At 42.5% G+C, this 12,317-nt stretch overlaps 1 protein-coding gene across 1 annotated transcript in view; it reads right to left on the bottom strand.

Annotated features, from left to right (window-relative positions):
- Positions 1–12,317, bottom strand: part of LOC144215780 (uncharacterized) — an 83,407-nt gene that overhangs the window by 539 nt on the left and 70,551 nt on the right. The gene's annotated exons all lie outside the window — the stretch shown is intronic.

Here is a 12,317-nt window from a genome sequence, read left to right as displayed (position 1 = left end):
CTTCACAGACCAATGCTGGTGGCAATGCATGATAAAAGCTTTAACTTCTTGTTGGCTGACCCCAGAGAGAAAGAGAGAGGGGATTGAGTTCCTGTGAGGTGGATTGACTGCAGGCAAGAGTTAACTCGATCTTCAGATGGGCGGGGTGCAAGGGTGAAGAGGGGGCAGGGTGGGGGAGGAAGAGAGGGTTCGTGCGGCCAAACAATGCCAGCCACTGTTCTATCCCATCACCCCCTGGGGTTACAGAGGAGAAGACATGCTGGTGCAACCTCATCTCCTCCAGTCGCCTCTCACACATAAAGGCTGGGGATTTCTCCATTGCTATGACTCGGATGTTGTTTTTAACCAGATGGTGGGCAGGTCCTGTGGCCACCACTGCTTTGGGCTGTGTCGTAATAATCCCACAGGTATTTTGCTGCAGGCAGGGACCTTCACACCTCTGTCAAAATAGCAAAAACTGTGCAAGTGAGCTTCAGGGTTTGTAAGCCAAAATGATGTCATTCTTTTAGTCACGTTTTTTTTTTTTTTTTGCTGTTGAAACTTGTTGCTCTGCATTCAGGAGATGTTTCTAAAATAGTTCGGATCTAGTTTTCTTTAACTGGAACTTTTTAAGTGAGGATTGTGATAGGTTTGAGGGTTACATGCTTGGTGAGATGTGTAATGGAGATGTGTTCAGAGCTGGAGGTTCGCGCGGTGACCCTTAAACTTTGCATGTCTTGTTTGTGTTTTCAACAGGGGCCTCCTCCTGTCACTTATCTTAAATTCGCAGGAAGTGAATGCTCATAGTCAGGGAATACACGTGTTTGTGTTTCAGGTTACCTGTGCATTATCCACAGATAGTGGGGCCATCAAAGAATTGATGGACAAATTTCTTCAACAAAATTTAGATAAGGATTACTTTTCATGGGAATTTACAATTTGTACTGTTATTTCCGAAATTGAGCATTTTGATGTCCTCTTAATCATGAAGACTTGATAATATTTGACCATTTAAATCCTACAAATACTCTATGGTTGTACAGTTGTACAGTACTGCAATTATACTTTGAGGTTCTCAATTTAATGGACAAAAATCACAAATCAACACACACATTTACACAAAGTGCACATAATGAAATTTCTATAGAGTGCATGTATGATTTTAGTTTAACACCAGTCCTGGTTTGATCTAAAAATGTCTATTCAAATTTTAATCTGGTGGAGATGACTATTTTTAGTCAGAGTAAGAGACACCTTTAAAATAAAAGTGTAGAATGGATGAGGCCCGATGAGAGCATGAAACCTCATCTGTCCCACTGCCATCCTTGAAGGCTCTTAAATTTCACCCCTGACCCTGTCACACCCTCCGCTGGGCTCCGGCAGCAACAAAAGCAGGAGATTAGGGAAATCGACAGCCGAGAGGGGATTACTGTAGCCCTTTTCATCTAGCATTGCGCACACAGTTGACACAGTCTGTCAGCAGTACTTCAACTTAATCTAAGTGCAGTTTGCTTTTTTAATTTGTGTACATATGTTAGCCATGGTACTTAACTGTAGCAAAATCCCCAAGAATAACACAATTTGTCGGCTCCGTCTCTATCTTCGGGCAATCTTCGTGTACAAATAAAACACTCAAGTGAGTGGATAAATACAATCATGAGGCCTAAGAAGAATATATTCTTGTTATTTTTTGTTGGGATCCTAGATTATGCCCTATTTGCCCTCGGTAGTCTTTAAGAGGACATGAAACGTGGGTTGCAAGTGAAGAGCAGCTACAGAAGTCACAAGGACATCGGTAGTTTTGACAGAAGCCCAAACATTGAGAATGCAACCTGACACCTGTGTTTAAACAGTTTTCATGCATGACCACAGTGATCAACTGGACTAAAAAGGTTGTGTTCATTGCAAAGAGTATCAGGATATTAAATGTGTGAGCAAAGACTTTGTCAAACACATTTACTGTTTCGTATAACCAAATGTACTCGTTACAAAACTGCTCCGGAACTGTAAAGAAAACGTTTATCCAAGCATACTTTGTATGCTGAAAAAAAATAATGTAAAAAATTAATGACCTTTGCTTTGTTTTACAGATAAATCCTTTGACTAACACCTGCAACACGTGTGTCCATCTTACTACCCTTGTGCTACTAATGAACTGTCCCTGAATTGCCTTGGGTCTCTAAATCTGGCAGCTAGTCAGAACTACGATCACGACCCTCTGCTAACCGTTAAGCCGTTTAGCTCCTAATACCAACAACAAACACTCTTTCTCTGCTGGCCCGGCGCACATAGCATAGTGAGCCGCTTGTTACCGAGGACAGACGACTCTATAATCGGACTCAAGCCATCTGCCTTCTGCTCTCTCGCACTGAATTGCAGGCTGGGCTCTTTGGCATAGGGACTACGTGGGGGAATGGGGCCACACATGCCCCCTGACACAAGTCCGTTCGAGGTCCTTAAGCTCCATAGTCAATGAGAGATTCATATGTCTGCTCGCTACTTGTATGGCGCTTTTAATGAATACAGATTAGTGGACAAACTTGCTGAGTGTGAGCTTTAACATTGATGAAATACGTGTTAATTTGCCGTCACCACCTTCATCTCGACAATCTCCTTTAAGAACTCATTCACACTTGCTCGTACAACCTTGGAACACCCTGGGGCTAATCTTAGTGCGTCCTTCCTGACTCAAAAATGTGGGCTTTCTGTGAAACATCTCTGCTTGCTGCATCCCCCCCATACTGGTCCAACAACCCTCTAGGGCCTGCAAAAGATGCAATGCAAGAGATGAGAAGGAAGAGGGTACGCAGGTACTGTGCTAACTTGGGTCTCTCTGAAGGATGACTTTCATTTAGAACTATCTTTGCCGTTTTATCTTTTTTTCTTATTCAGTCGATGGGAGTTGTTCTCCACACTGAACAGTCCCAGGTGGACATTTAGCAGATAGATGCTAAGTTACACAGATAATTTATTCTAGTTTGAGGCAGCGTCTCTTAGAAAGGCTGAACAACCCATGTACAAATGCTATGTCACTAATTCAATGCAAACTAATGATTTGGTTATTTTTCTACTTCACTGCAAATAATTTGACCTGGAATTCCCATTCATGTTCCGGTAATATTAATGAGTGGTGCAAATATATATTTTTAGACTATTTTATTGTTTTTTCTTTGATATTAACTTGCACAGGAAGGTCATTCCACTGAAAACTGTGCAGCAAGAACAAATTTATGCTTTCCTTTAATAGACTTCCCTTATGTTATCGCTAATCTTCGGATGTGAAACCGCAAGGGTTTTGTTAGCATGAAACAATGCCCCCGATGGCTGCTGTGCATGTTGCCTTTTGAGAGGACCAGCAAAAAGTTCCAAAACAAACTGGGCAACATGCAAGTTTTTGTCTGTCCATCCGGATTTGCTCTCTTCTGGCTTTTAGGCCAAAGCCTCGGCATTCATTCAACTGCTCAAATATGCCTACTGGGGCATAAGCGGCGTTATCTATGGGACATGAATTGGACCTGGCCATGGGCAAAAATCAGAGAATAGAAACCCTGACAGCAGAGGTCTGAGGTTCACATTTTTTGCCTCTTCCCTTCCCTTCCCTTTTTTGCTCCTTGGTAGCTTTTCTGCCTTTCTTGCACCCTGAACTTCTGTTGAAAGCTCTGACTGCACTTGTTAACATTAATCTCCATGCAAAAGGAGGGAAGATGACAGTTTTGTGTTTTTGTTTTGTTTTGTTTTGGCCGATCTGAGATGTGCGAAAAAATGTCGACTCGGACTATGTATGTGTGTGTGATTTTGGATGGAATGGGGATGTGATTCATCATGTGGTGGTCAGGCAGACTCAACAGGCGTAACCACAGCCAGCCACACCAGGCCATCTGAGACCATGCGCGGAGACCATTTCAACACACTGCCTGCCTCAAAACACCTCAGGGAGGCTGGTGAGGTAAAACACAAACCAAGGAAAGACTGATCTGTGCACTTGAACACATGTATGTGCATTTAGCTTTACATAGAGTGTGCTTGCATGCAGACATTTCCCAGCTGCCAAATATGGACATGTACTTAGGACGGCAGCATGTCACCCCACGGTTTGGCATGTGCATTTTCACTACAAAAATATGGTCGAAACCACAAACGGAAAACAGAACAACATAGAAGACACATTGTCATGGCTACTTTGTGTACTTGGAAACACTCTGATTTCTTGTTCCGTACACGTTTAAACCTTCAAGTATGGTAGGTCTTAAATTTTTGGCATTTAAGAAAAAATGTTCCACAATGCATCATAGCACGCCTGAGAAATTTTCAAATATTCTAGGACTCACTGATTTTTTTTGCGAGGTTGGCAATGAAATCCGCGTTAAAATATGTTACGAGTAGTCTTAAAAATTATATTTTACTGTAGGAACTGTATGTTATGAGGAGTCAGTCCACAGTGCTGGACTGAAATACCTGATTGGTGGAGCAGAATTCATAAAAAAAACCTGGGCCGAATTACTTATATAGTACGATCACATTAGTTTTAAACATCAAGTTTCACTCTGAATACAAACACGAAGCCACTCATTTGCTTTCACTCCTTTACGTGTTCACTGCAACACTGTGTATAGCCCACTATGTATGTAATGAAGTAATCCCCAAGTGGTTCCGTGGGTGTTGGGTGGATGGTGGAACCCAATACATGTGGTTGAATTTTATATCTTTCTTTCCATGCTTTGCTTGTGGAGAGAGTTTACGGTGTATGTGCTTGTGTGACTGCGCCACTGCTCCATTACCCCATGTTTTCCTTTCTCCCTGTGGAATGAGCTGAAGGACATGTCACCACAACAGGACACTGGATAAGACAAGCCTGCATCTCTTTTCCTCCCCACTCAGCCTCAAAACTGCATTCTCTTTCTCCTCTCTTCACATGCACTCCTATTTATTTTATTCTAGCCCTGCACACACACAAACACATAAACAAACTCAATTAGCTAATGACACTGGCCTGGCCATTGGGTGGTCCTAATTAACGTTACTGGCATCCTGATGTCAGCTTTCAGGCAGTGATTAATAGTGCATGCACACTCACTCACAGAGTGGTGGAAGTTCCACTCTGAAATGATGCGCTTTTTGCACATTTCCTAGGTAAAGGACTCCAAAAAAAAAAAGCCAGTTGCAGGAAGACAAGCCTGTTTTTGTTTCAAACAGTAGGCAGGCATCTCTGAGAGGTAAAAGCTGTGATATGATTAAATGCTGTGTGCTGTGAAACAGATTAGAGCCTGCGGGGAGTACAGTGGAGTGCTTGGTGGTTTGGTCTATATATTGTGCAGGCTCTGTAGAGTGCTGCTGTTTATATTGCAAGGGGTTAACATGTTGAATTTGGAGAGTCGCTGAGTGTGACGCACTGTCTCGATTAGGGAAAGTCTAACAGGAAAGGCAGTCTAAAAAAGGTCCCTGTGCAGCAAGGGCCCAAGGTACGTTTTCTTTGGCCCTCATTTCACATATTTTGTACGTTTTTCCAGTTTTCTTAACTACAGCTCAATGGTTTTTGAATTTGCACTTTTCTCAATGTTCCAGCTTTCAATTCCTGTGCTGGAAGCTTCATTTTTTTCCTTCCTATTATGTTTGTCCTCTTTTTTTTTTTTAAATGTCCAACGTTTTTGGCACGAGTCTCATTGGCCCACTCACCTTCTGCCCCTTAACTGTCCTTGTTTTCCACAAGTTCACCTAAATGTTAAGGCTCCATCCTTGAAATGTTGCGAGAATTCTGGTGATAAAATGTCATTGCACCTGACTCAAAGCCTCAGTGTGTGTGCAAAAAAAGGTCAGTTGGAAGGGAGGACACAGCAGTGACAAGGCTTCATATGTTAATATGCTGCACATGTGGCTCAGGCATGGGAGGGCCACGGTGGTCAGAGTGACCCCCTACCCATTTCCACCCCATCCCATTCATACCCGATGAATGTGGCTCTCCATTCATGCTGCTTTCACAGAGGAGGGGGGTCAGGAGGGAGGAGGAGGAGCAGGAGGTGAAGGAGGGATGGCGGTCTCAGAGGGAGAGAGGTAGTCTTTCTCTTTCTCCTGGCCCAGAGAGAAGGAAAAACAATTGGTGTGCAAATGGACGCCTCTCCTTATTCCTGGTTGACTCGCTCCTCCCCCTCGTTCCCTCCTTCCAGGGTCTCTGGGACATTTGGAAAGAAGAGCACATTGGAGAAGGGGGCTATTGGCTCGGAATCTGCGTAAAATCCGAATAAATAAAAGCGGAGGGTGTATCCTGTGGGTGTGTGTTTGTACTGTTTATGTATATTTTTGTGTGTGCACGCTCGTCTGTGTGGTAGCTAGCCTGTCAAAGGAGAAAGGCCCCCAGTGTCCTCTGTAATTTTCATAGGTCAGAACTGACAATGGCCACTTTGATAGGGAAGCTGTGGAGATGTAAATCAGCCAAAGGAGGGGACAAAACAACTGTCCTCCCACTGGGCCCCAGACGCTTCCAAAAAAGAGGGAATTTAGATTTAAAAGAGTGAGGGCACAAGAGAAGAGAAAGAGCAAAAAAGACAACCCTTCGGCCTGTAGTTTGATGAGTGGCGGAGGTTGAGGCGTTAAAGGGAACTATTTTAAGCAGTCGTCCTCATTCCTGGGAAAGTTTGGAGCATCTTCTCCATTGCCTGGCACCTGGAGTGGGTCGCCGAGAAGCAGGACAATGGCACCGGGGTTGGTAGGTCGTCACAGCATGGTCCTGCTCGGCACCAAATGTGGACACGCTCCGGGCCTTTCTTAATCCCATCACGGCTGCAGCCCTGAGGCTGAAAAGACCCACTGGAGAAGGGAAGAAAGCCCCCAGCAGTCACTTTAAAAATATGCTTCTGTAGCCTATGCAAATACCCCCAAGTGAAAATGTGGACAAAAAGTTTGAAAGAACGAAGACACAGATGAGTGTTAGGCAAACATTGTGCAAGAAATCTGGACTATAAATGAAATTCACCGCGATTCCAGTCAAACAATTGCTTCTATTACCTTGAAGCTATCCAAAAAAATAACAGCTGTACATCTGCAGGAGTTGTTGAGAACGAAAATGACCTTGAGAGCTCTGAGAACTTAACTTATAATTACATCCTAAGAGCAAATATGGCTCCCACTGAAAGACTCAAGAGGAAGCATAGTGGACTTTTGAATTGGAAACCTGGCTCCATTAATGGTTCTGGTCACTGAGTTTGGTATGTGAAGAGGCTTTGGAAAAGGGTAGGGGGGCTAGCTACAGGGCTGTGTGATGCCTCCAAGTGTGAATGAGCAGTGAGGCGGTCAGACAGACAGACAGTGGTCAGAGATAAGCACATGAAAGCCTCAGGGATGGCTGGTGGGAGAAAGATTGATCCATCAAAACTACAAACAACCTGTGTGACATTTGATGCCAAAGTCATAAGAAAAAAAAATCATATGGACGTCAACAATTTCTATTTCAAAATATGGACAGTGATATGCAACATGCTTGTTAGGTAGGCAGAAATATACTGCAAAAACAAACAAACTGTTTAACTAGTAATGTATAGCAAGGAAAGGGTATCCGCTATTTTAAAAGGAGTATTGTTAAGAGTCAGACAAATTTATGCTTGTTACAAGACACAATTTGATAGTATTAGAGTCTGTCTTACAGTTGGAGACAATACCATTGGTAAATGTAAACCGTGCTTGCATCCAAATTACATATGCTAAATTGCATACCACGGTGGACAAGTGGTTGACTTATAGGAAGGATGCATTGTAGGGCCAATGTGAGTTTGGCCAAAGTTTAGGATGGACTTTTTTTTCAGAACTTCTGTATTGTGGGATTTACACGTTAAAACACAGACCTCTCTGTTCCAAATATCTGAAGAAGGGGAGCAAGAAAACGATGGCACTGAGGTACTCATGAAAAAGTGTCTTTGTGTCAGAGGGTTGAAAAACAACCCACTTAGAGTGGTCTGCCTATTAGTAGAACAAAGACAAGGGCCGGTCTCTGAAATCCTTTATAAAGACTACTTAGTGTGTATACTGTATCAAGGGACAGCAAACAGGATCCTCTTTTTGGAGGCAGCTCTGGCAACCCCACCAACATATGCACACACATCTTCTTAGAAAGTGCTCATCCTCCCTCAGCAACCAAAACTGTCCCATGGCTCTTTTCCCTTCTTTTCATGGTTTCCCCCATGGTACAATTAGAATTGTGTCTCTCCAAGATAGGCAAATCTAAAGCTGAACATCCTGCGTGATCTTTGACGTCTGCCTAAATTTACATCACAGGGATACTGGTTATGTCCCTCATTGACCTCATCCAACCATACTGTACAATACAACCCCCTCCCCTCCATCCCCCCCACGTGGAATTTTGACTTTCAGGCCTTCAGTGGACATGTCAGCAAGGGACGCAGCTGTGGCTTCATGCCCGCTTGCTCACCACGGGCAAATATTTTGGTGTCACGCACTGTTTGCTTAAGTCCCTTTCCTAAAGTAGAACAACAAAGGTCTCCAGCAGGCATAAAAGTTTTTTTTTACAGGCATGTTGGGTGTGTCCTGTCATATTATGTCACAGTTTTACCATTTAAAATTGCAGTACATAATGGCGACATTTGAGGTGGCATAGACAAGGTGCAAAGACATGCAGAGTCATTTAGTCACCCGTCTGTAGGGAGTGCCTCTCAGATGAAAGGTTGGACTAGTCAGACTGGTGACGTGCAGTACAAACAAGATAAATCTAAAAAATAAAGTGCCCCTACATAACATAGGTATCATATCATATGCTGTGACCGTGAGATGTGTTAAAGTGGGGTTAGGAAATGCCTAAGGCAGGTGAAGCAATGAAGCTTTCTGTGGTCCGAGGGGAACGCGACCCGACCGAATGCTGCCCGCATCGACTCATTGACACCCGTGTTACTGATGAACTCTGCTCTGTCAGCCTGAGGTGTGGTGTTCATCTCTCATGCATCCTAATCTTGCTGTTGATCAAATGAACTGTTGGTCGGTTAGTGGAAGTCATTCTGTTTCTGGCTGTAAGGTTGGATTTCTACTGTTGTAGAATTTGGAACTTTCTAAGGGTGTTTACATGGTTTGTACGAATGCGCCAGGTTTATTTGGCCCATGTTGTAAAACAGACGTGCTAAATAAAAAACAACTTTCATTCCAAACTAGCAATAAATAAAAAAATAAAAACCAAACCATCTAAGAATGTTAGAGAAAAATCATTTGAATTGTTGCCATAGGGCAGTGAATCTATATTGGGTTTTAGATCAGTTTGGAGAAGGCCTTTCCAGAATTATAGTGGTCTGTATTTTCAACATTTTTAAATCTAGTACTTAGCGTTTGGTATCATTGTTCACTTCAGCCATTTAGATGGTGATTAGATTTCCTTAATATTCTAGAGATGCCAGTGTCCCAGTTTTGTTTGTCCATTTAGTGCATCTAAGAATAGACCACATTTTGATGGACAACCTTGACTCGTGGTGAAACTAAATTATGTTGACCTGACTTGACACATCCCAGAACTGAATGCCTTGCGAGTATCTCAGCACTATGTATTTATTCCTTGTTTTTTTTTGCTGCAGAGGAAGCTTACAGTAAAAATATAAAAGAAAGAAGCATTATTGGGTGGCAATCAATAGCTGCCAATTGATTGACAGACCAATGTTTTTTAAGCTCCATGAAACACTTTCTCAGGACTGCCAATGTTCCAAAAATTTCAAGCGTGCTCTGTAACACCCGCCCCCACGCTCTCTCCTTCTCTGTATTAAAAATTTCCCTCAAAAAGCTGTTGTTAAACACATGCTAAGCCATTGCTCTCAAACGTACAGTGCTAAAGTGTCTATTTTCACAGTCAAAATGTAAATCCCTGGCAAGCATTTGTTGTAGGAAGAAGTCATTGAGCTGTTTGTCACGGACTCCATTTTAATGTCTGTGGGACGGAATGGATTATTTCAAGGAATCCTGTTTCAGTGCCACAATCAGACATACTCTTAGTTACTTTTTGTGTTTATTTCTGGGTAAGACAGGGACAAAACCCTTCGTTTACTTTTAAAAAAAAAACAAGGTTTTCTTTAGACATAATGAAAATACAATAGAATTATTCTGTGCAATGCTGGAGCTTGACTTTTTACAGATGACCTGCATTGCACTGCACTTCATGCAGCAAAAGCGCTCTGTCAGGAGATATCCCAGCCAGTGTCCCTCCCCTCATTTACATTTCATCCCCTTTTTCTGACTGCATCTTTCCTTCCCATCACCCATCATTTAAGGCCTGGAATGGAACTAATGCAAGGATATACCAAGGACAATATGGATGGAGGGAGTTAGAGAAAGTGAAAGTAAGAATTTTCTCCTATAATAGCCATATAGAACATCGTGTGCACTTATGCATGTTATACTTTGCGAAGCTACCCTTTATGCTCATAGATTTTCAGATGATGTTGAGAAGGAATCAATGCCAAACATCCACTACCAGGAATGCTAGTCCATTGGAGGAAATCTGCAGTTAGATAGTATTGGGAAATAGATTTTCCGAAGACACCCCCCACCTATCCCTCCTTCCTCTGCAAGCTTTCTCTTCAATACTCACACATTACTTTACAGGCATCCGAGGGGGATAGAGGCAGAGAAAATGTAAATCCATGTGTATGTGCAGAGTGTGAAGTTAATTTTAAGTGCTTGTGTACACCTCAAGGTGTTGCCCATAGCACATATATACATACATCTTTAACAACGCAAGACATTTCACACTGTTTCTAAAATTCCATACTTGTGTAAAGGTGAAGTTGTGGAAAATGCATGCACACATTTCTCAAGTCTGATTCCCTTAGGAATTCGTAGAAAGGTGTTACAGTATTTCTGCCGCTGGCCTATCTGCAGTTTTACTCACTGACTTCCATCAAATTCGCTGTAACTACTGTTTTTCATCCTACATCCTTCACTTTTATCTCTTCTCATTCTCCTCAGCATCCTCCGTGTTTCCTTTTGGCCTCCCTATCTTTTCTGTCCTTTATTCATTTCTCCTATCCTCTCATTCCCTGCTTGCTTTTACTCCTCTACCAGACCTTTCTATCTTCTCCTCTCGTCTTTGTGTCTGCCTTATTCATTCTTCCACCAACCCTCTTTCTTTCCCTTTTCTGTCCTTTTCTAACTCGCTATCAAGCCGTCTCCAATTCTTTCAGCCTCTCTCGCTCTCTTCACTCTGTAACAATAAATTACACACAAACTCTTTGTACATCTCTTTGTTCTCCCCATCAGATAATTCAATTCATTTGAGCCAGGCTCTGCATTCTGAATGATGAATGTATTGACGATACAATTAAGCAGGGGGATACATTAAACCACTCCAAGTGAACTCCCAAACAGCCACTTCACCTACTGCATACAAGACCAATGTTCCTTCAGAGCCACATGGTGATATACAATTGTTTGTTTTTACCTACATTAGGCTATCCGCATCCCTGTTCTAAGTGCAAACTTGAATACATTTGCTACTGGATCACAATTAGTAGAGTAGGGCAATCTCATGAAAAGCTGAACACTAAGGGTAAGTTATTTGGGGGGAAGAAAAGTGACCTTGACAGTATGTCCTCTTTGAGTGTTCTGGCATTTTTTTTGCATACAATGCAAGAGAACAAAGGCACATGATTTTTTTTTTTTTTTTTTTTAAACAAAGCAACCAGTTCTGTAAAAGGATAAGAACATTTACATGTAAAAGCAGCTTCCCTCAATACAAAAGGTAAATGTTTGTTTTTGGTTGACAGTAAAGGCGAGAGAGGTGACCTTGTGGTCCTTGGAGCCATTGGCAGGTGGTTTTGCCCAACTCCTCCATCTATCTCTCTGTCGATGACTTCCTGTGGTGTGATTAATGTTTGCCTTAACACATCCGGTCTGCATATTTTCACTCTCTGCTTTTAAGAGGTTTGACAGTGTCTGTTTTGTGTTTAAAGGCTAATTCAAGCAGTATTTGAATGTTTGATCCACACAACCCTTGAGGATAAGTTTTTATGATCAAGGCCAAGGGCGGAGAAAGAAGAAATGATAAAGTCAGACGTGTGAAGAAAGTTTAACCAGAATTCTGGAAATGTTTTCATTTCCTTCCTTAATCGTGTAAGAAAGAGATTTACACTGTGCTGCACATTGTACCCAGGCTGAGCACCCACTTTAAATGCTGTGGGATTGTGTGGAGGCAGAAGGTGATTAATGTGGCGTGTGTAAACAAAGCCCTTCAAACAAAAGCGAGAGTGTAAAGAATAGAGATAAGGCTTGACTCCAGTCAAGTTTGGCATCATCCCTCTTCCACTAACGACCTCTACTGTCGCTCAGTGATGGCGAGGGCAGCATGGACGGGGAAGGTGAGG

Source organism: Stigmatopora nigra, chromosome 22 (genome assembly GCF_051989575.1).
Source record: "Stigmatopora nigra isolate UIUO_SnigA chromosome 22, RoL_Snig_1.1, whole genome shotgun sequence".
Taxonomy (NCBI): domain Eukaryota; kingdom Metazoa; phylum Chordata; class Actinopteri; order Syngnathiformes; family Syngnathidae; genus Stigmatopora; species Stigmatopora nigra.
Note: the sequence above shows the minus strand (reverse complement) of the source record. Positions and strands in the feature narration are given on the sequence as shown.